At 41.1% G+C, this 22,291-nt stretch overlaps 1 pseudogene; it reads right to left on the bottom strand.

Moving 5' to 3' along the window:
* On the bottom strand, positions 1-1,476 carry LOC109228257 (annotated as a pseudogene).

The raw sequence follows: 22,291 nt of genomic DNA on the forward strand, positions 1-22,291 counted from the left end.
GAGTATCTTTTCTCTAACAAAGTGACAGTCAATCTCGATGTGTTTAGTTCTCTCATGGAACACTGGATTTGCCGCAATATGAAGAGCAGCTTGATTATCACACACAAATCCCATCTAACTAATCTCACCAAATTTCAACTCCTTGAGCAACTGTTTGATCCAAATTAGCTCACATGTGGCCATAGCCATTGCTCGATATTCTGCTTCTGCACTAGACCGAGCAACCACATTCTGTTTCTTGCTCTTCCAAGACACCAAATTTCCTCCTACTAAGACACAATATCCAGACGTAGAAGGTCTATCAGACGGTGATCCTGCCCAATAAACATCTGAGTATCCAACGATCTGCTCATGGCCTCGATCTTCAAACAATAAGCCTTTGCCTGGAACTGATTTTATATACCGAAGAATGCGGACAACTGCATCCAATGACTATCACAGGGAGAATCCATAAACTGACTCACAACACTCACAGGAAATGAAATGTCAGGTCTAGTCACTGTGAGGTAATTTAATTTACCAACCAACCGCCTATATCTTGCAGGATCGCTAAGAGGCTCCCCCTGTCCTGGCAGAAGTTTAGAATTCGGATCCATCGGAGTGTCAATAGGTCTACAACCTGTCATTCCTGTCTCCTCAAAAATATCTAAGGCATACTTCCGTTGTGAGATCACAATACCTGAGCTAGACTGAGCGACCTCAATACCCAGAAAATACTTTAATCTGCCCAGATCCTTAGTCTGAAAGTGCTGAAAGAGATGTTGCTTCAACTTACTAATACCATCCTGATCATTGCCGGTAATAGCAATATCGTCAACATAAACGACCAGATAAATACAGAGATTTGAAGCAGAATGTCGATAAAATACAGAGTGATCAGCTTCACTACGAGTCATGCCAAACTCCTGAATATCTGTGCTGAACTTACCAAACCAGGCTCGAGGAGACTGCTTTAGACCATAGAGGGACCAGCGCAACCGACATACAAGGCCACTAGACTCCCCCTGAGCAACAAAACCAGGTGGTTGCTCCATATAAACCTCATCCTCAAGGTCACCGTGAAGAAAAGCATTCTTAATGTCCAACTGATAGAGAGGCCAATGGCGAACAACAGCCATGGATAGAAAAAGGCGAACTGATGCAATTTTAGCCACGGGAGAGAAAGTATCACTGTAATCGAGTCCAAATATCTAAGTATATCCTTTGGCAACAAGACGAGCCTTAAGTCGATCAACCTGGCCATCTGGACCAACTTTGACTGCATACACCCAACGACAACCAACAGTCGATTTACCTGAAGGAAGAGGAACAAGCTCCCAAGTACCACTCGTATGTAAAGCAGACATCTCGTCAATCATAGCCTGTCGCCATCCGGGATGAGACAGTGCTTCACCTGTAGACATAGGAATGGAAACAGAGTACAACGATGACACAAATGCACAATGGGATGATGAGAGACGATGGTAACTTAAACCGATATAATGAGGATTAGGATTAAGTGTGGACCGTATACCTTTTCGTAGTGCAATCGGTTGATTAAGAGGAGACAAGTCCGCAGTATTAGCAGGGTCAGGTGCAGGACGTGAATCAGCTGGGCCTGATGCTGGGGGCGGACGACGATGATAAGTCAGGAGTGGTGGAGCTGTAGAAGGTTGAACTCGACTAGGTGGTGGCACTGGAGCTATAGTTGGTGGAACTGGAGTAGGTGGTGGCACTGGAGCTATAGTTGGTGGAACTGGACTAGGTGGTGGCACTGGACTCGGTGGTGATACTGGAGCTATAGGTGGTGGAGCTGTAACTGGAACTGTAGGCGGTAGAGCTATGGAGGAAGATGAATGGGAGATAGGGACTGAATCTCCAAAAGAAGGAACAGGTAGCACCTCAGAAATATCTAAGTGATTAACTGGACCTGTGAAGTATGATTGGGTTTCAAAGAAGGTAACATCAGCAGACATAAGAAATCGATGAAGGTCAGGAGAATAACATCGATATCCCTTTTGCGTTCTCGAGTAACCCAGAAATATGCACTTAAGAGCATGAGGAGCTAACTTATCGTTTCCTGGAGTAAGGTCATGAACAAAGCACGTACTCCCAAAGACACGGGGTGGAAGAGAGAACAAAGGTAAATGGGGAAACAAGACAGAGAATGGAACTTGATTTTGGATAGCTGAAGATGGCATACGATTAATAAGATAACAAGATATAAGAACTGCATCCCCCAAAAACACAGCGGAACATGAGATTGTATGAGTAGGGTACGAGCAGTTTCAATAAGATGTCTATTCTTTCTTTCAGCTACCCCATTTTGTTAGGATGTGTACGGACAAGATGTTTGATGAATAATCCCATGGGAGTTCATAAATTGCTGAAATGGGGAAGACAAATACTCTAGGGCATTATCACTACGAAACGTGCGGATAGAAACCCCAAATTGATTTTGAATTTCAGCATGGAAGGTCTGGAAAATAGAAAACAACTCAGATCGATTTTTCATCAAAAATATCCAAGTGCACCTGGAATAATCATCAATGAAACTGACAAAGTAGCGGAATCATAAGGTAGATCTAACCCGACTAGGACCCCAAACATCTGAATGGACTAAAGTAAAAGGTGACTCTGCTCGATTGTCAAGATGCAGCGGGAAATGGGAGCGGGCATGCTTACCAAGCTGACACGACTCACACTCTAAAGTGGACAAGTGAGATAAGCCAGGTACCATTTTCTGAAGTTTTGACAAACTGGGATGTCCTAACCGTTAATGTAATAAATCTGGTGAATCAGTAACGGGAGAAGTTATTGGAGGAAGACAAGATGCGAGTCCATGTGATTTTGCAAGGATGAGGTAATAAAGTCCATCTGATTCACGTCCGGTACCAATGATCCGCCATGTACTGCGTTCCTGTATAAAAACAAGGTCATCAAGAAATAAAACAGCAGATTTAAGTGATTTGGCTAAGCGACTAACGGCTATGAGATTAAAAGGACTACCAGGAACATAAAGAACTGAGTCTAAAGGTAAGGAAGGAAGTGGACTTGCTTGACCTATTGCAGTTGCCATGGCTTCAGACCCAATGGCCATTGTGACTGTTGGAAGAGATTGAGAATATGAGATACTAGTGAAAAGAGATTTGTTACCAGAAATATGATCAGATGCACCTGAATCAATGACCCAAGACTCAGAAGGTGAAGATTGGGAGACACCAGTCATGCTACTATTTGTTGGAACAACGGAGGTTAATCCTGAAGATGTCTGTTTACGTGCTTTGTACCGAATGAACTCAATATAATCCGGTAAAGAAACCATCTGGATTGGATTCATTGCATTTAATCCAACGGATTGTGAGTTAAAGGCTTCAGGTACGAATTCCATTATAATATCGTTCCGGAAAAAGCAGAAAATTGCTGGGATCACTGTTCACGCCGGAAAAAACACTGTAGCTCGCCGAAAAAACTCAAAGTAGTCGGAATTTGATTTGAACTAGATGGATAGGCTCGGAATTGTGAGGAGAGCAAGCTGTCCTGAAGGAATTTCGCGAAAAAGTGGCCGGAAATAGTGTCACGCGCCGGCGCGTGGGTGTCGGAGCTTCGCCGGAAAATTTCTTCCGACGGCGCGTGGGGGGTCTTCTGACGGAGAAATTTTTGTGGGTTGGTCACCGGAGGCCGATCTACTTCGTGGTGGTGTTGGTTTTTGCACAACACTGACGAAAAGTGGTTTTTTTTGTTACGGACAGCCTCTTAAGTCGCCGAAAAATTGCACCGCAACGAGGTCTTTCTTCCCGGAGGCCGCTGGAATGATGCACAGCGACAATTTCTCACTGATGCTCTGATACCATGTGAGAAAGCACGGGAGAAAAATATATTATTGACTAATTATAACAATGATACAATGAGCCTTATATAATACAATACATGTCCTACTCCTAATACATATGGGATTAGGGTTATTTACTACTATTTATACAATGAAACTAACATTGTCGATGATTATTCACGTTTCACTTGGGTAATTTTCTTATCTCATAAGGATGAAGCATTAAGAAATTTCGAGGTTTTCTGCAAAAAGGTTGAAAGAGAAAAGGGATATCTGATCTCAACATTTCAAAGTGATCATGGAGGAGAATTTGAAAGTAGAGCATTTGAAGATTTCTGTAATGATCAGGGATACACTCATAATACTCTGCAGCACGATCACCACAACAAAATGGGGTTGTAGAAAGAAAAAACAGAACCCTCCAAGATATGGCAAGAACCATATTACTGGATCATTCACTGCCAAATCATTTTTGGGCAGAAGGTGTAAGTACAGCATGTCACATTCTCAACCGATGTCTCATAAGGCCCGTTCTGAAGAAGACTCCCTATGAATTATGGAAAGGTACGTCCCAATATTAGTTACTTTCATCCCTTCGGAAGTAAGTGCTTTATTCACAATAACGGTAAGGACAACCTTGGAAAATTCAATCCAAGAAGTGATAAAGGTATTTTTCTGGGCTACTCATTAAATAGTAGATCTTTTAGAGTCTATACTAAACGCACATTATGTGTGGAAGAATCTGTACATGTTATATTCGATGAAAATAATCCCTTGGTCGAGAAAGGAATTACTACAGGTGATGAAGATCAAGCTCAAGAAATTTAGGAGACAAGCAAATCTCAAGAGTCAACTGATATATCTGCTTCGATAGAGTCAACTAATGAAATCAGCAGCAGTGTACCAGATCATCCAATCGAGTCGACTACGAATGCAGTACGTCCAAATGAATGGAGAAGCGAGCCTGAATATCCTCAAAAATTCATCATAGGGGATCCAAAGGAATGAAAACCAAGGGAGCTCTCAAAAAGAAAGCAAATTTAGCATTAATCTCTCAGGTTGAACCAAAGAAGATAGAGGAAGCTCTAAAAGATTCAAGTTGGGTTCAAGCAATGCAGCAAGAGTTAGATCAGTTTGGTAAAAATCAGGTGTGGAAACTGATACCCAAACCTGAAAATGTTTTTGTAATCGGAACAAAGTGGGTCTTCAGAAATAAATTGAACGGGGATGGGAAGGTCGTAAGGAATAAAGCCAGACTAGTTGCTCAGGGATATTCACAACAGGAAGGATTCGACTATGACGAAACCTTCGCTCCAGCAGCTCGTTTGGAGTCTATACGAATTCTTCTGGCATATGCATCGTTTAAAGGATTTAAGTTGTTTCAGATGGATGTCAAAAGTGCCTTTTTGAACGGATTTATTGAGGAAGAAGTATACATGAAACAACCGCCTGGGTTTGTAGATTCAAAGCTTCCCTACCACGTATACAAGCTCACTAAGGCACTATATGGATTAAAGCAAGCTCCACGTGCTTGGTATGATAGACTTAGTTCTTTTCCCTCTCTTTTTTCTTCTTCTTTCACATCAGTTCGTCGTTTAAAGTTGGAAAGCCAATCATCCCGTCCCTTCAACTGACGCCTTTTCCTTTTTCTGTACTCAACCGTCAGAAGGTTCTCTTCTTAAGGCGGAGAACCCTTTTCAATCACTTTCATCCCTATCATCTAGAAAACCCTTCTCCAAAGCTCTGCTCAAACCAATTTCCTTAAATGGCCAAACAACCTAGAAATCCATCCGCTTCCACCAGAAAAGTACCCGCTCCAAACCAAAACCCCCTTCTATGCCCCCAGAACAAGTAAACCTAGGGTCCGACCACTCTGAGGGTTTCGCTTCTTCGCAGGGAGATTTGTCTGACCACTCTCAAATCTTAGGAGAAAAAGCTCTAGGAAAACGACCTATGGAAGACCCCCCTGTTTCCTCTACCCCAAAGAAATCCAAGATTGATCTTTCTGGCTCTCTAGAATCTGACCTGAATTTCTGGAATTCTCCAAATAGGGATTTCTTCATTGCTCTGAAGGACAAGCCCATTGCTCATGGAAGAGTAGTCGACCTCGACGATATGGAAGCCCTAAATTGTAAGGTAAAAAATCTCTTTGTTCATCAAGGGTGGGCTAAGTTCCTCTCTATTCCTCCGCCTAAGGTCTATGAATCCCTGGTATATGTTTTATGCCAATCTCTGCTCTAGTAAACCTGATAGGTTGGAATCCTTAGTGTTAGGTAAGCGCATTGTTCTTGATTGTGCTCTGTTTGATTCACTCCTTCAGTGTAGATGTTCTGGTTTTCCTATGCTTTTCAAAAACACCTGGCCCGATGATTTTGAAATTTCCTTTGACCAAGCTAAACAGTGTATTGCTGAGTGTCACTCTGACTCCCTTCCCAACCAGTTAGGTCCCAGTGATGTTAGTTTCGAAACTCGAGTCCTGACTCACATGTAGCAACGACTCTGCTTCCCCGCACTGGTTCCTTTTCAACTTCTCCCAAAGAGACACTTTCTTAGTATACTGCCTTGTGACCAAACTTAAAGTCAAGTTATCCTCCTGGGTCATTAATTTCATGATTGAAAGTGCTGAAGACCCCACCAGTCTACCCTATGGCATGGCCATCACTCACATCCTGGAAGCTCATCAAATTTCCCTGTCTGACTATCCCTTTATCACTATTTCAAAATCTTACAATTCCAGAGCCATTGCAAGTATGGGATATGTGAGTGTGAAAAGCTCCTGGGTTAAGAAGCACGAAAGTGATGTAAAGCATGCTTCTATAGAGCCCACTCCTAAACCTTCTGCCTCTCATCCCAGCCCTGGTAATCATGATCTTGGTGAAAAACGTTGTGCCATTGACACTCAACTCTCTGAAATAAAAAATCTCCTCTCAGCCACTCAGTCTACTGTTGGTGACATTCATGCCATCTCCAAGGAAACAGGGTCTGATGTGTCAAAGATAAGAGTTGTTGTTCTCAAAGTTAGGGAGAATGCTGTCAAAGCTTTCAGGGAGATTCATGACAGGTTGGATGGAGTGAGCATCTTAGCCAATGCTAGCTTTGAACAATTAAAGGAGGCCATCTGCAACACTGCTACCTATTTTCTGCGTCGTTAATGTGGTTGCTTAAGACAATTTTTTGATGTGCTGTTTTTGGGGTTGTTATCTCGGCCATTGGACAATTTCTGTTTTTATTTTGTTTTAGGTGTTTCTGTTTGGACTATAACTCTACTGTTTAATGCTATATATTCTGTTCTAGTTCCTGGATTGTTCCCTCTTTGCTGATGCCAAAAAGGGGGAGAAGAGTATATGTTGTATCTGTACAGGTATAGTCAACTGTGGCAAAAGTAGCATCCTCCACGGCAGAAGTCGACTCCAACCATGGAATAGTCAACTGCATGAACTGAGGGGGAGTACCATGAACCTGTCTACTGCATACACTGAGGGGGGAGTAAAACACAGGAAAGTCAACTGTTGTTTATACATATATATATTATTTTGTCATCATCAAAAAGGGGGAGATTGTTAGATCTAATTTTAATGATGCAAATAATATATCTGTGTAGAAAATCAATTAGAGAAGATCAAGGAATCAACGAGCTACTACGAGAGTACTCAAGTCAATCTGGATGCTTAAAGAAAGAAATCAATCAGCAAAGATTACGAAATCATGGACAGCTGCGATGGAAAGAATCAAGCAAGCCTAAACTTAAGGCATCAATCAAGGCCAGCACATTCAATCCGGAAGATTGAAGCAGTCAAAAAGCATCGAAGATTCTGTAAGAAGATTAGCTGAGCTGCTAATTTTGGAAGGACCAACAATCAAGAAGTAAACCCTCATCGTCAACAACTATAGAAGGAAAGCTGTTAATTTCCTCTCATCAAGGAAGAGCAACGGCAAGCAATCTTATTCTTGGAAAGAATCAATCTCTTTCCAAGGATCAAATCTCTTGGGTTGTCAAGTCTCATCAACAAACGGCCTTCACCAAAGTATTTATACATCAAGCCTTAGACAAAACATACTTTGCTCGAACCAAAAATCCTCTCTTTGTTCTACTGCGAACAAACATTATAGTTCTATAAGACCTGCTGTGTAACAAGTCAGAGAAAAAAGGAAAGAACAACACTGGTGAGGCATTGTATCAAAAGAGACGAGTGTTATAAGAATTGAGCTATCGCGTCATTTCCATTATACTCGAAGACATGCATTTACTAAAGAGAAATCCCTTGCAACCCAAGGGGACTGGACTAGGATTCACATTGAATCCGAACCATTATAAAATTCCGGTGTCTTTAATTCCTGCACTTACTTTCTGTGTTTTATATTCTGCTATTATAGCTGTTAGAATAGTCATGTAAATAGGAGTAAATAAATAACCCTAATCCAATATATGTTAGGAGTAGGACATGTTATGTGTGTATATATATAGGGCTCATTGTAACATATGTATATACATCAATAATATATTTTCTCCCGTGCTTTCTCACATGGTATCAGAGCTTTAGTGAGAAACATATCGCTGTGCATCATTCCAGCGACTTCCGGGAAGAAAGAACTCAGTCACCGTGCAATTTTCCGGTGACCTAAGTGACTTATTGCGTCAAAGTCACTAATTAACAGTGTTGTGCAAAATCCAACACCACCACAAGGTTCCCAAGAGAGATCCGACCAAACCCCAGAAAAAATCACCGGAAAATAGCCCGCCACGCGCCGTCACGCGCCTGTCGGAACTCTGCCGCCGGCGGCGCGTCTGTCCCACGCGCCGGCGCGTGAGGCCTCTTCCGGCCATTTTTCGGCTTCGCTTTTTCAGGACAGTTGGATCGCCCTGCAATTCCGAGCCTGTCCATATTTTTATTTTTTAATTCCGACCACTTTGAGTTTTTCCGGCGACTACACTGATTTTTCCGGCAGCTACAGTACTTTTCCGGCAACACAGTGTTTACTTCATCTGTCTCAGAGAATTTTCAGTTGATTCTTTTTTGTTATTTAGTGATAATCCAACCATGTCTTTGGGAGTCGATGCTTTCGGGTCTAGAAACCCGAGTTCTGGCAGTTCCGGTGTTATGATTACCTCAGAACCTTTAATGGGAGGTTCAAACTACTTAGATTGGGCTTCATCTGTCGAGTTGTGGTGTAAAGGTCAAGGAGTTCAAGATCATTTAACAAAAAAGGCTAGCGAAGGTGATGAAAAGGCCAAAACACAGTGGGAGAAGGTCGATGCTCAGTTATGTAGTATCCTGTGGCGATCTATTGATTCCAAGTTGATGCCCTTGTTCCGTCCATTCCAGACATGTTATTTAGTTTGGGAAAAGGCTCGTAATCTATACACTAATGACATATCTCGTTTCTATGATGTAATATCGCGAATGAGAAGCTTGAAGAAACAGGAATTAGATATGTCTACTTACTTGGGACAAGTTCAGGCAGTCATGGAAGAATTTGAGACGTTGATGCCAGTTTCTGCCAGTATTGAAAAACAACAAGAGCAACGACAGAAGATGTTTCTAGTTCTTACACTCGCTGGACTCCCTAATGACCTTGATTCAGTACGTGACCAGATTTTGGCTAGTCCAACCGTCCCCACAGTTGATGAATTATTCTCTCGATTACTTCGCCTTGCTGCAGCACCTAGTCACCCAGTGAGCTCATCACAGACACTTGACTCATCTGTCCTCGTATCCCAATCAGTGGACAATCGGGCATCTCATACTATGGAGAATAGACGAGGAGGAGGTCGTTTTGGAAGATCTAGACCAACTGCTCTTATTGTCATAAATTTGGACACACTCGTGATGTATGCCATTCTTTACATGGCCACCCAACCAAAAATGCTTATGTTGCTCAGACTGAGACTACAGGTAACCAGGGATTTTCTTTATCTGAAGGGGAGTATAATGGGTTCCTTCAGTATCGAGCAAGTAAGCAGACATCTCCACAAGTAGCTTCTGTTGCTGGTAATTCTTTTGCTTGTGTTTCCCAGTCTAGTCCTCCTGGACAATGGGTTGTGGACTCAGCCGCTTCTGATCATATCTCTGGTAATAAATCACTTTTGTCAAATATTGCGTATTCACAGTCTCTTTCCACTGTTACTTTAGCCAATGGGTCTCAAACCAAAGCAAAAGGAGTTGGACAAGCAAATCCCCTACCCTCTGTCACTCTAGATTCCGTTCTCTATGTCCCTGGCTGTCCTTTTAATCTTGCATCTGTTAGTCGTTTGACTCGTGCCCTCCATTGTGGTATATATTTTATTGATGATTCTTTTATTATGCAGGACCGCAGTACAGGGCAGACGATTGGAACAGGACTTGAATCAGAAGGGCTTTACTACCTTAACTCCCTAAAATCCTCCAAGGCATGTCTAGTTACAGATCCTCCGGACTTAATTCACAAACGTTTAGGACATCCAAGCTTATCCAAGCTTCAGAAGATGGTGCCTGGTTTGTCTAGTTTATCCACATCAGAGTGTGAGTCATGTCAGCTCGGGAAACATACCCGAGCCTCCTATCCTCGTAGTATTGAGAGTCACGCAGAGTCTATTTTTTCTTTAGTTCACTCTGATATATGGGGTCCTAGTAGAGTCAGTTCAACCTTGGGATTTCGTTATTTTGTTAGTTTTATTGATAATCATTCAAGATGTACTTGGATTTTCTTAATGAAAGATCGTTCTGAGTTGTTTTCTATATTCCAGAATTTTTGTGCTGAAATTAAAAATCAATTTGGTGTTTCTATTCGTACTTTTCGCACTGATAATGCCTTAGAATATTTATCCTCTCAATTTCAGCAGTTTATGACTTCTCAAGGAATTATTCATCAGACCTCTTGTCCTTATACCCCTCAGCAAAATGGGGTTGCAGAGAGAAAGAATAGGCACATCATTGAGACTGCTCGCACACTTCTCATTGAATCTCATGTTCCGCTGCGTTTTTGGGGCGATGCAGTTCTCACAGCTTGTTATTTAGTTAATCGGATGCCTTCCTCTCCCATCCAGAATCAGATACCGTATGCAGTATTGTTTCCCCAATCACCCGTATACTCTGTTCCCCCTCGTGTTTTTGGGAGCACTTGTTTCGTTCATAACCTAGCCCCTGGGAAAGATAAGTTAGCTCCTCGTGCTCTCAAGTGTGTCTTCCTTGGTTATTCTCGTGTTCAGAAGGGATATCGTTGTTACTCACTTGATCTTCGTAGGTACTTTATGTCCTCTGACGTCACATTTTTTGAGTCTAAACCTTTCTTTACCTCTTCTGACCTTTCTGACCCCCTTGATATATCTGAGGTCTTACCTATACCGACCTTTAAGGAGTCTACTATAGCTCCTCCTTCACCTTCCGCCACAGAAGTCTTACCCGAGTCTCCTATAGCTCCTCCTTCACCTTCTGCTATAGAAGTCTTATCCATTCCAGCCGTTGAGGAGTCTAGTGTGGCTCCTCCTAGACTCCCTGCCACAGGAACACCACTTTTGACATATCATCGTCGTCCGCGCCCAGCATCAGGTCCAACTGATTCACGTCCTGCACCTGACCCTGCTAATACTGCGGACTTGTCTCCTCTTAATCAACCGATTGCACTTCGGAAAGGTATACGGGCCACCCTTAATCCTAATCCCCATTATGTCGGTTTGAGTTATCATCGTTTGTCATCACCCTATTATGCTTTTCTATCTTCTTTGTCCTCTGTTTCCATCCCTAAGTCTACAGGTGAAGCATTGTCTCATCCAGGATGGCGACAGGCTATGATTGACGAGATGTCTGCTTTACATACGAGTGGTACTTGGGAGCTCGTCCCTCTTCCTTCAGGTAAATCTACTGTTGGTTGTCGTTGGGTGTATGCAGTCAAGGTTGGTCCGGATGGTAAGGTTGATCGTCTTAAGGCTCGTCTTGTTGCCAATGGATATACTCAGATATTTGGGCTCGATTACAGTGATACCTTCTCTCCTGTGGCTAAGATAGCATCAGTCCGCCTTTTTCTATCCATGGCTGTTGTTCGCCATTGGCCCCTTTATCAGCTGGACATTAAGAATGCTTTTTTACACGGTGACCTTGAGGATGAAGTTTATATGGAGCAACCACCTGGGTTTGTTGCTCAGGGGGAGTCTCGTGGCCTTGTATGTCGCTTGCGTCGGTCACTTTATGGTCTAAAGCAGTCTCCTCGAGCATGGTTTGGTAAGTTCAGCACAGTTATTCGATAATTTGGCATGATTCAGAGTGAAGCTGATCATTCTGTATTCTATCGGCATTCTGCCTCGAGTCTCTGTATTTATCTGGTGGTCTATGTTGACGACATTGTTATTACCGGCAATGACCAGGATGGTATTACTAAATTGAAGCAACATCTCTTGCAACACTTTCAGACTAAGGATCTGGGCAAACTAAAGTATTTTCTGGATATTGAGGTCGCTCAGTCTAGCTCAGGTGTTGTGATCTCACAACGAAAGTATGCCTTAGATATTCTTGAAGAGACAGGAATGACAGGTTGTAGACCGGTTGACACTCCGATGGATCCGAATTCTAAACTTATGCCAGGACAGGGGGAGCCTCTTAGCGATGCTGCAAGATATAGACGGTTGGTTGGTAAATTAAATTACCTTACAGTGACAAGACCTGACATTTCCTTTTCTGTGAGTGTTGTGAGTCAGTTTATGGATTCTCCGTGTGATAGTCATTGGGATGCAGTTGTTCGCATTCTTCGGTATATAAAATCAGCTCCAGGCAAAGGTTTATTGTTTGAGGGTCGAGGCCATGAGCAGATCGTTGGATACTCAGATGCTGATTGGGCAGGATCACCTTCTGATAGACGTTCTACGTCTGGATATTGTGTCTTGGTAGGAGGAAATTTGGTGTCCTGGAAGAGCAAGAAACAGAATGTGGTTGCTCGGTCTAGTGCAGAAGCAGAATATCGAGCAATGGCTATGGCGACATGTGAGCTAATTTGGATCAAACAGTTGGTCAAGGAGTTGAAATTTGGTGAGATTAGTCAGATGGGACTTGTGTGTGATAATCAAGCTGCTCTTCATATTGCGTCAAATCCAGTGTTCCATGAGAGAACTAAACACATTGAGATTGACTGTCACTTTGTTAGAGAAAAGATACTCTCGGGAGATATTGCTACAAAGTTTGTGAAGTCGAATGATCAGCTTGCAGATATTTTCACCAAGTCCCTCACTGGTCCTCGTATTAACTACATATGTAACAAGCTTGGTACATATGATTTATATGCACCAGCTTGAGGGGGAGTGTTAGAATAGTCATGTAAATAGGAGTAAATAAATAACCCTAATCCAATATATGTTAGGAGTAGGACATGTTATGTGTGTATATATATAGGGCTCATTGTAACATATGTATATACATCAATAATATATTTTCTCCCGTGCTTTCTCACAATAGCTGTTAGGTTATTGCATCTAGTCGACTAATTGAACAACCGGTCAACTAATAGAGATTAAGTTTAAAAATATACAATTCACCCCCTGTTGTACTTTCACCACCAATAGCCTACATCAGCCACTAGTAATGAAGTCTTAGAAAACCATCAGGAAATAAAACTGCTTTATAATTCATCTATCTGCTTCGAAACAACTAAAACTCTCAAGCTGAATAAGTAGCCGCACATTAGACACCACATCCACATTCTTCTAGGAATAAATTGTAATCATAATTAAGCACAAATGCACAATACACTCTGCAAAATGCATCAATATCCCCGTATCAAAAATGAAAAAAGCATAAAAATTCAAATTGTCATACTTTTAACATGCAATGGCTAAAAACTCGAAGAAAAATTAGTAAGCACCTATTTAATTTTTTGAGAGAAAGTAAGCACCTATATAGTAAGCACAAAATATATATTTTCTGAACCTAGATATAATGCAGAGTACAGAAAAGATGCGCTGATATGCCCAAAAGCCAATTTATGCATGAAGGCTAAAACTAGATAGAAAACTGAGTAAAAACCCAGATATTAAGCACAAAAAGTATTTTTCCTGAAAGCGCAACTAAAATTCAAAAAAGAAAGAAGCAAAAAAACTAGATAGCAGTACACTAAAAATGCAATAATATCGAAGGGCTAAAAATCTTTTTTAAAATAACTAGATATTAGTATGCATTAAATGCAATTATTTGGCGAAACAATAAACGTGAAAGCTAAAATTCAAAAAACAAAATCACCAAAAACATAGATATTAAGCACAAATTTGAATGCACGAGCGTTATAAACTTGCATATTACATGTAGTAACAATTATAAGGAAAAAAATAATTTTTAATAGCAATCACTATAAAAGTAGCTTATTTATGTGTTTCTTGTCTCACAAGATTAAGGGCAGCCCAGTGCACTAAGCTTGGGAAGGGCCGGACCATAAGGGTACATTGTATGCCGCTTTTACACTTACCTCATGGTTACATTGCAGCAACTTTACCAGTTGCGTCAAGGCTCCCTTTATTTTGTCTTAGAAGATTCGTGAAGAAAAATGAGAAAAAATCTATTAACGCGCGAGAGCTAAAATTCAAAATAAAAATCAGCAAAAACCTAGATATTAAGCAAAAAAAAAAAAAAGATCACTTTTTTTGAACGCGCGATGGCTAAAAACCTATAGTATATTATACCAAACAACTATAGCAACTACAAAGAAGGTTCGAGAAGGAAAATGGACCTAGCACGTGAGAGGCAAAGCTGAATGAACTGCTGAGGGTCGATTTTAGGCTGAGAAAACACGTGCGTTGCTAATCGATCAACTCCGACGTCGATGCCGGCCGCCGGTACGGAGTTCACCGTCATTGTAGTTTTTAGTGATACTGTCTTTCAGATATTGGCAATGAAGAGTATATATGAGAAGGTGGTACGACGGAAAAGGGCGGGATTCAGCGAGATATTTTAGCAGGAAATTTTAAATAGTACATTATTCTCACTATCTTACGTGACACTTTATTTGTGAATATCTTGTATAATAACTTGGGTCGGTTAATAGTGAAATTGTTTTTAATTTTATGTTTCTTTTGTTTTTATTTTTGTTTTACTTTTGTTTTTATTTTCTTGACGAGGGACCATTAGTGGATTTAGGAGGAAAAACACCCCACCGATAGTTTTAATTGGATTTATGATTGTTTGATCAAAAGATATCGAAACCTTTTTGATTAATAGTCTGTTTGGCCAAGCTTTTTTTTGGGCCAAAAGTGCTTTTTTTGGCCAAAAGCACTTTTGGCCAAAAATTTAGGTGTTTGGCCAAGCTTTTGGAAGGAAAACAAAAGTGCTTTTGAGGAGAAGCAGAAGCAGTTTTGGAGAAGCAGAAAAAGTAGCTTCTCTCCAAAAGCACTTTTCTGAGAAGCACTTTTGAGAAAAATATACTTAGAAGCAGTTTTCAAAAGCTTGGCCAAACACTAATTACTGCTCAAAAGTGCTTTTCAAATTAATTAGCCAAACACAAACTGCTTCTCACCAAAGCACTTTTTTAAAAAGTACTTTTAAGAAAAGCGCTTCTCAAAATAAGTTGATTTTAGAAGCTTGGCCAAACGGGCTATAAATCAATTAATGAAGATGAAGAGGATAATCCCAGCCAAGTATAATAAAATCTAGATTAAATGGTGCAAGAGACAAACAAGATGAATGATACTTCCTAGTATGTCGGAATCGAATGATTGCTCATAAATGCGATAACTGGAATTAATCGTGATGAATGCGAGTGACCTAGATAGAAGATGATGTTTAGATGATTGTAGGATCCTTCTTAATATCGGACAGAGATGCTAAAATTTAGATCTGTAATCAATGAACATGGTACTCTTTTGTATTCACCTTTTTTGATCCCCCTTTTACAAAGTGTTCTCCCTCTATTTATAAGGGACAATCCCCTTTTAAATCCTAAAAAGGTACAACATAAAGAATATTCAAAAAGCATATTCCTACTGTCTCCCGCTCTGCTTACACTACGGCAGACGTCGTACATTCGCTAACCACTTTTGGTCGCTGCCTAATATAACGACCATGGGCCGCTACATCATGATGACCTCGTTCCTTGTCATGCTCAGTATCGGTCATGGTCGTCAAATTTGGACCTATACAGTTAATCCCTCCGCTTGTCGAGGTTGCGGCCCGGTGCGTCCTCGATAAGCGGATATCGCCTATACCTGTGGACAAATTTGGCTTGCGAATCATAACGGTCCGGACAATAGCGGAAGAGCAGTGCACTTCACGATATCCCGGATGGTGTGACCTATTGGGAAATGACGTCATTTCCATGTGCGTCATCATTACGCGTCTTTCCGAGGCAGAGACTAATGGCTTGTCGCTTTGGTTTTGGTGTCGTTGGCAGTCTTCCGCTTCGATTCTGGCGCCACCCAACCCTATAAATAGGTGAAGGGTTTGTTTTTTCAAAAACTCTTAGCCATTTCCTCTTTGGTTATTCTTTCTTGTATCTCCAGCTCCGTTTTTGCGATTTCTTCGCTTTCTATCTTCCGTTCATCGTTCTTGGTTTTTTTGTTTTATTGACACATCTTCTGCCATAGATATGCCTAGAACACACCGGTCACACAAGGGGATTTCTGACGCCATCCCGTTATCCATGGCGCTTCCTTCTGGTGGTGAGGACATGATGATGGAGGAAGGGGACAGTTTTCCCACCGTGGAAGAGATATTACCGAGACATCCTATGTCTCGAAGCGACTTCCTTAAAGAACCTGCTCCTACTCCCGCTCCGGTAGTGTCTGAGACTGAGCAGGCTCATATAGATGCCCTCCGTACTAAGCATAACATTTCCCCCCATGTCGAGATGGTTCCGGCGGGGAGGGACTTCGTAGAGGTCCATAGACCGGGGTATTGTGCTTTTTATGAATACCCCTGTGTGATTGGTCATTCCTTCCCCCTTCTTTCGTTAGCAGAGGAATTTTACCGATTTTATGAGGTCTGCCCGGCGCAGCTTTCTCCGTACACGTAAAAGATATTTCTGGTATTGAAGAAATACGCGGAGTTGGCGGGGTGCGAAGTTGACATTCACCATCTCTTGCACTTGTTTTCCCCTAGTTTTCACAGGGGTACTATGGTACATTTGAGGCATCGTGGGACCAAAGGGCTGGTGGTCGCACTGATGACCGGGCAAGCCGTAAATTTTGGCATAAATACTTCTTTGTCAGAACTGAACACGTTGTGTCGGACCCCGCTGGATTCCCAGAGCAGTGGAATTATAATCGTAGGTGTTGGAACTTGTTTACTCTTCTTTTTTTTGTTCAACTTAGTATTTATCTGTAGCTTTCTTTTGCAGTTGTGGGGCGTACACCCCGTCCCATCGTCGGTATAAGGGACTGGGTAGCCCGTTTACTGCCTTACGCGGTGGAGACTCGAGATTGGCCTGCTTTCATGAAATGCTTTGGGCCGAAGGTCCCATCTGGTAAGTGTTTTCCTTTGTGCCGCTCTTTGGCTATTTGCCATTGTCTATTGATACGACTCCTTGTGATGACAGGTCGTGGGGCTTCTAGACGGAGGGCCCCAGTCCCTGCATTTCGCCAGGCCATTGCATCGGCAGGGATGCAATTTACCTTGGAGGAGTTCGTCCGAGAGGGTTGTGCTCAGCCGGTACAGGTGAGAGACTCTTCTTGGGATATGGTTGTAAGGGATGAGATTGTCACACCTCCTTTTTCTTACACCCGCAAGGGCATAAAGGAGTTTTTCCACTTAAAGGACAATCGGAACGGGATTTACTATTAAGAGTTCAGAGTCGACACTTGGGAGATTAATGGTGTCCCAAGTCACCGGTTGAATCCCGAACCGAGGAAATTATGACTATGTTAACAGTCTGCGAACCAGAAATCCGAGTAAGGAATTCTGTTAACCTGGGAGAAGGTGTTAGGCATTCCCAGGCTCCGTGGTTCTAGCACGGTCGCTCAACCGTCATATTTGGCTTAATTATTTGATTTTAGTACATGTTTTAACCTATGTGCTTTTTAACTTTGAACCGCTTTTATTATTATTATTTTAAGAGAATTACAACGTCGTAAAAATGTGTCTCGAACCATGTCACATAAATGCACCCGTGGTTGTTGACACATTTCGACTCCGTTGAGATCTGGATTTGGGTCACATAAATGCGCACCCGAGTTTAGGAAGGTAAATTATTAAAATACGTGCCTAAAGCGACTATCGCGTTATTCTCTTTGAGGAAGGCCGTGAAATTCGCTAAACGGCCCGTCCCGAAGTCTAGGTATTTTAACATGAACATTTAAAGAGGGCCCCGCAAGTTATGCGTTTCGTTTGGTGAGGCTCGTCTCATTTTTATTTAAAAGCCAATCCTAAAGCAATCTATAATTTTTTATTTAATTTTGTCTCCAAAGAGCCCTAATTAATTAACATTATCAATTGCTATTATTTAAGTATGCAAGGATTTTGGGCCTCCGGTCCAAGTCCACACCCGAACAAGAGGAGAACCTTTTAGTTCGAACATGCTACTTAACTAGCGAGCCCTGAACCCCAAATCACCCAATTAATATTGTGACGTCCAGCCCTTAGCATTTAAAAATGGATCCAGGCAATAAGCAAGTTAGCGTCTTAAGAGACTGTCTCGTGTTGGGCCTAGCATTGGTTCACAAGGAGCCTGATTTGAAAGGCCCTACAGACCAAGGAATCTCGTATATGGGTCTGAGCTCAGCGGATTTGAGCAATTAACTTGGCCTGATTGTTTTGGAACCTTATTATGCGATGAGGCCAATATCAGGCCCAGTTCTTGCCATTCCAAAAGTTCTAGTAGTAAGCAATTTGCTATACCTCTTTAAAGACTGAGGAAACTGAAAATAAATCAAACGGATGATCATGGTAGACGTATAGCATTCTGTCCGAGGTAAATAATTTTAATGGATAACATCAGCACTTTAATTTCAGATGCTCAAACAACAGGCATGCAACAGCAACATTGTAAAAATAGGAAATGTTCGTTTTGTTTTTTTTAGCAAGATGAAGGTTTAAGGTCACTAACACTGGTCCAGGCATAATGCACTTATAACCATTCTTATGAAAATCTGAACTAATATCTCATCTAAAATTTAAATGACATAACACCAGGTCAGAATCAACTATACTAAGCTAACATTGTTAGACATCATACTTGTATAATTTCTGGAAAAGGAACAGTCCAATTATAGACAATGAGAATGTACCAACACACTGATTTCTAACCTAACAATTACACATCTCATTTACAGTACTTAGTTGTATATTAAACATAATAGAATTATGAATCCAATTAAAAATACAGCAATGACTTTCGACAAGGAGAAAAAATAGCCATATCTCATTTTATTTCCAACATTCGAGATCGACAGGAAGTGTACCTGGAATTGGAGCAAAACAAGAGAAGAAGGTAGAGTCAACAATAGTAAACAGGATCAGCAGTGATAAACCAGCAGCAGCACAACCATAGGATCAATTGAAAGCCAAATTGTATCACTATGACCCAGGAATAAGGACAGATGAACAGCAACTAATGGAATAACCCAAACAGGCTTGATTCAGCCCAAATCAAATCGAAACCAAACCCAGGAAGGAGTAACAGGGAATCATCAGCAACAAATCAACCAAAACACACTTGTTTGACCTCAAATTTACTCGAAATTGAACTAGGAACCCTTTGAAAACTTCAGCAACTAGAAGAGATGAGAAGCAATGCCTAGAATTCAAAATTAACCTAGAAAATGCAATGTAACAGTGTTTTTGGAATTTTTTGGAGTTTTACTAGATTTTTTTTTTTGGTTTTTCTGGAATTTAGATCTAGGATCAAGTGTTTTGGACTCTAGAAGTTCAGATTCTTTGTGTTCTAAATTTGAAATTCGAATTCCTAAGGCTACAACTTGCTGAAACTGTTTTTTTTTTGTGGGAAATTTGGAGGCTTAGAGGTGCAGAAATGGTTTTGGGGGGGGGGGGGGGCTAGAGGCTGGAATTTTTTTGGGGAATTTTCAGATGTGTCCAACCTCTGATTCAAGGCATGGGCATTGCCCTTTTATAGGCACATATCAGGTGCAGCTTCAGATTTTAGTTTTACGTATTAATCCCTCACTTATTTTCAATTTAATCCTCCATTTATTGACTTGTTTCTCAAGTTAGTGCACCTATTTTCTGAATTTAGAACTAAATTCCTATTCTAGAAGGTTCTAGGTAATTCTAGTATAACCTACAGCATTTCTGCCCAGCCCTAAGTACCCAAAATAACCCTGAATTCAATCTGAAATTACCAACTCTATTTCAACTAGCCTAACCCCCCTTTAATCTTGGTCTGATGACCATGGTTAAACAAGCATAAAGGACTGGATATTGTCAGCTATAACCAAATCAACCAAACCAAGCCTAATAATGACTCAAACAGTGAACTAAAGAATTATTACTAATCACAATCGTGTATCAAAAGAACTTAAACTAATTCGAACAGCTACTGAACAAACTCATTACTGAACAACCATGGATTCGAAACACAAAATCAAACTATTAAAATCCTAACTAACCCTAATTTCAACGAATTCAAATTACAACTAAACGAACAAATTGTTACTATCAAAAGAGAAACAGACACATCAAAATCAAAGCGAAACTAACAGAATATACGACTAAATTAACAATTAAACGCCTGAACTAATCAAAATTGAACTAACACTTAGACATTTGAACTAACAGAAACAAAAATCAAATCAAGATCAGAAAATTTAACGAACTTACTGATTTTTAAAAATAAATGGCCCTTCCTCGCATTAACTTGAATCTAGCCCCAAAAATAATATTATGTGTTTATTTCATGTCAAAATAAGTACATAATATCATTTTTAGGACCATTGGACACTGACCCTCGTGAATTGCAATTCCGACTTGGCTGGAACCCTAGATCCAAAAATTTCCTACAGTTTTGGTCGGATTTGGAAACAATAGCTTGGGGTTTAGGTAGAGGAGAGTGAGGGGAGTATGGGGTGTGAATTTGGTAAGGTTTGGGTGGCGCCGCCGCCGTGCACGGTGGTGACGGCGCCTAGGGTTTCAAGTGTTTGAGGCGTTTGGTTGGGATTTGAAAGAAACCATGGCTGGATTCAGAATGGGGAGACGACGACGAGGCTGTGGTGTAAATTTGAGCAGGTTTGGTTGTTCTCCGCTGTCGTGGGCGATTTTCGGCGGCGGAGCTAGGGTGGAGCCGGCGACGGAGACGGAAAGGGGTAGGGGGGTACGAGGAGGATGACTTTGGTCTCTGATTGTATAAAGTGTTTTATTACACTTTTATTTAAATCCCCTGAGCGAATCTGGGCCGTTAGATTATGGGCAATGGACGGCATGGATCTAATCGACGCCAGACGGCGTCGTTTTGCCTATCCAAAGGGCAGGCCGGGTGGCTTAGGGTTTGGGCTTGACTGGGTAAAACGAATTGGGCTAGGGATGCTTGATTGAAATGAGCCCAATTATTAAAAGCCTTCTTTTAATTGCTTTTTCTTTATTTCCCTCTTTTATTGTAATTTCCTCTTCCTTTTTATTTCATTTTGTATTTTATATTTTCTGATTTATTAAGATAAAAATAAAGACCTAATATATTTCCAAAATTAAGCTAATTGACTCCTAAAAAGTGATTAAGTCCTATTTAAAAGTAAACTCATGACGAATTCTCCAATTAACAATTAAAAATGCAAAAATGGACTATTTTTGTTATTTTCTTTATACTTTGGGTTAAACGCAATTTAACTACTGATTAATCCTAAAATGTAAAATTAAACCCCAAATGCATATGCCAAATGTACTTTTTTTTTATATTTTTCATATGACTTAAAATGCACAAATAAAATGCAAATAACAAGAAATTCAGAAAATTGTAAAATAATGAAAGAAATCATTTTGTTTGAGTTTCTGGGAATAATTCGTATAGGGCAAAAATCACGTGCTCACAGCTGGCCCTCTTTGCCCGGAAACACGAAGAGTTTTCGTGCAAAGATGAAACGAGCAATTTTTGCCCGTTTGAATGTTCCGTGCGAAGCATTTTTGAAAGAATTGACCGCACCCTGCTTCAGAGGTTGCCTACATATCCTTGGCTAAAAAGGAATCAGGTCAGTGTAGTTCGGGAATGTCTGGTAGCTGGGACTACCAGGAGCTGTGATTTCACTGCAATTGCTGCTGCTACTGCTTGCTGACCTCCCTTATTACACCGTGTTAAAATAAAAAGAAGCTAGCCTAAGCTATGATCTATGAATTACAAAAGGGTCCTATCTATGTCTTCAAGCTTGCTCTTGTGTTGCTTTGAACTTGTACTCTTCCACTGGAATTCTTGCGTTGTTGCCTTGCATTGTGATTGTAGATGTTTCGCCATTCCTCCGAGTGATGCTTAACCGCTAAGATTTGAAATCTATGCCTCCATTCTCCAGGCGGGCTCCTGACTGCTGACGTTTGAAAAGTATTCCCTTGTTCTCCAGGTGGGCTCCTGATTGATGAAGCTTGAAAAGCATTCCCTTGT

This window comes from Nicotiana attenuata, chromosome 6 (genome assembly GCF_001879085.1).
Source record: "Nicotiana attenuata strain UT chromosome 6, NIATTr2, whole genome shotgun sequence".
In the NCBI taxonomy this organism is placed as follows: Eukaryota; Viridiplantae; Streptophyta; class Magnoliopsida; order Solanales; family Solanaceae; genus Nicotiana; species Nicotiana attenuata.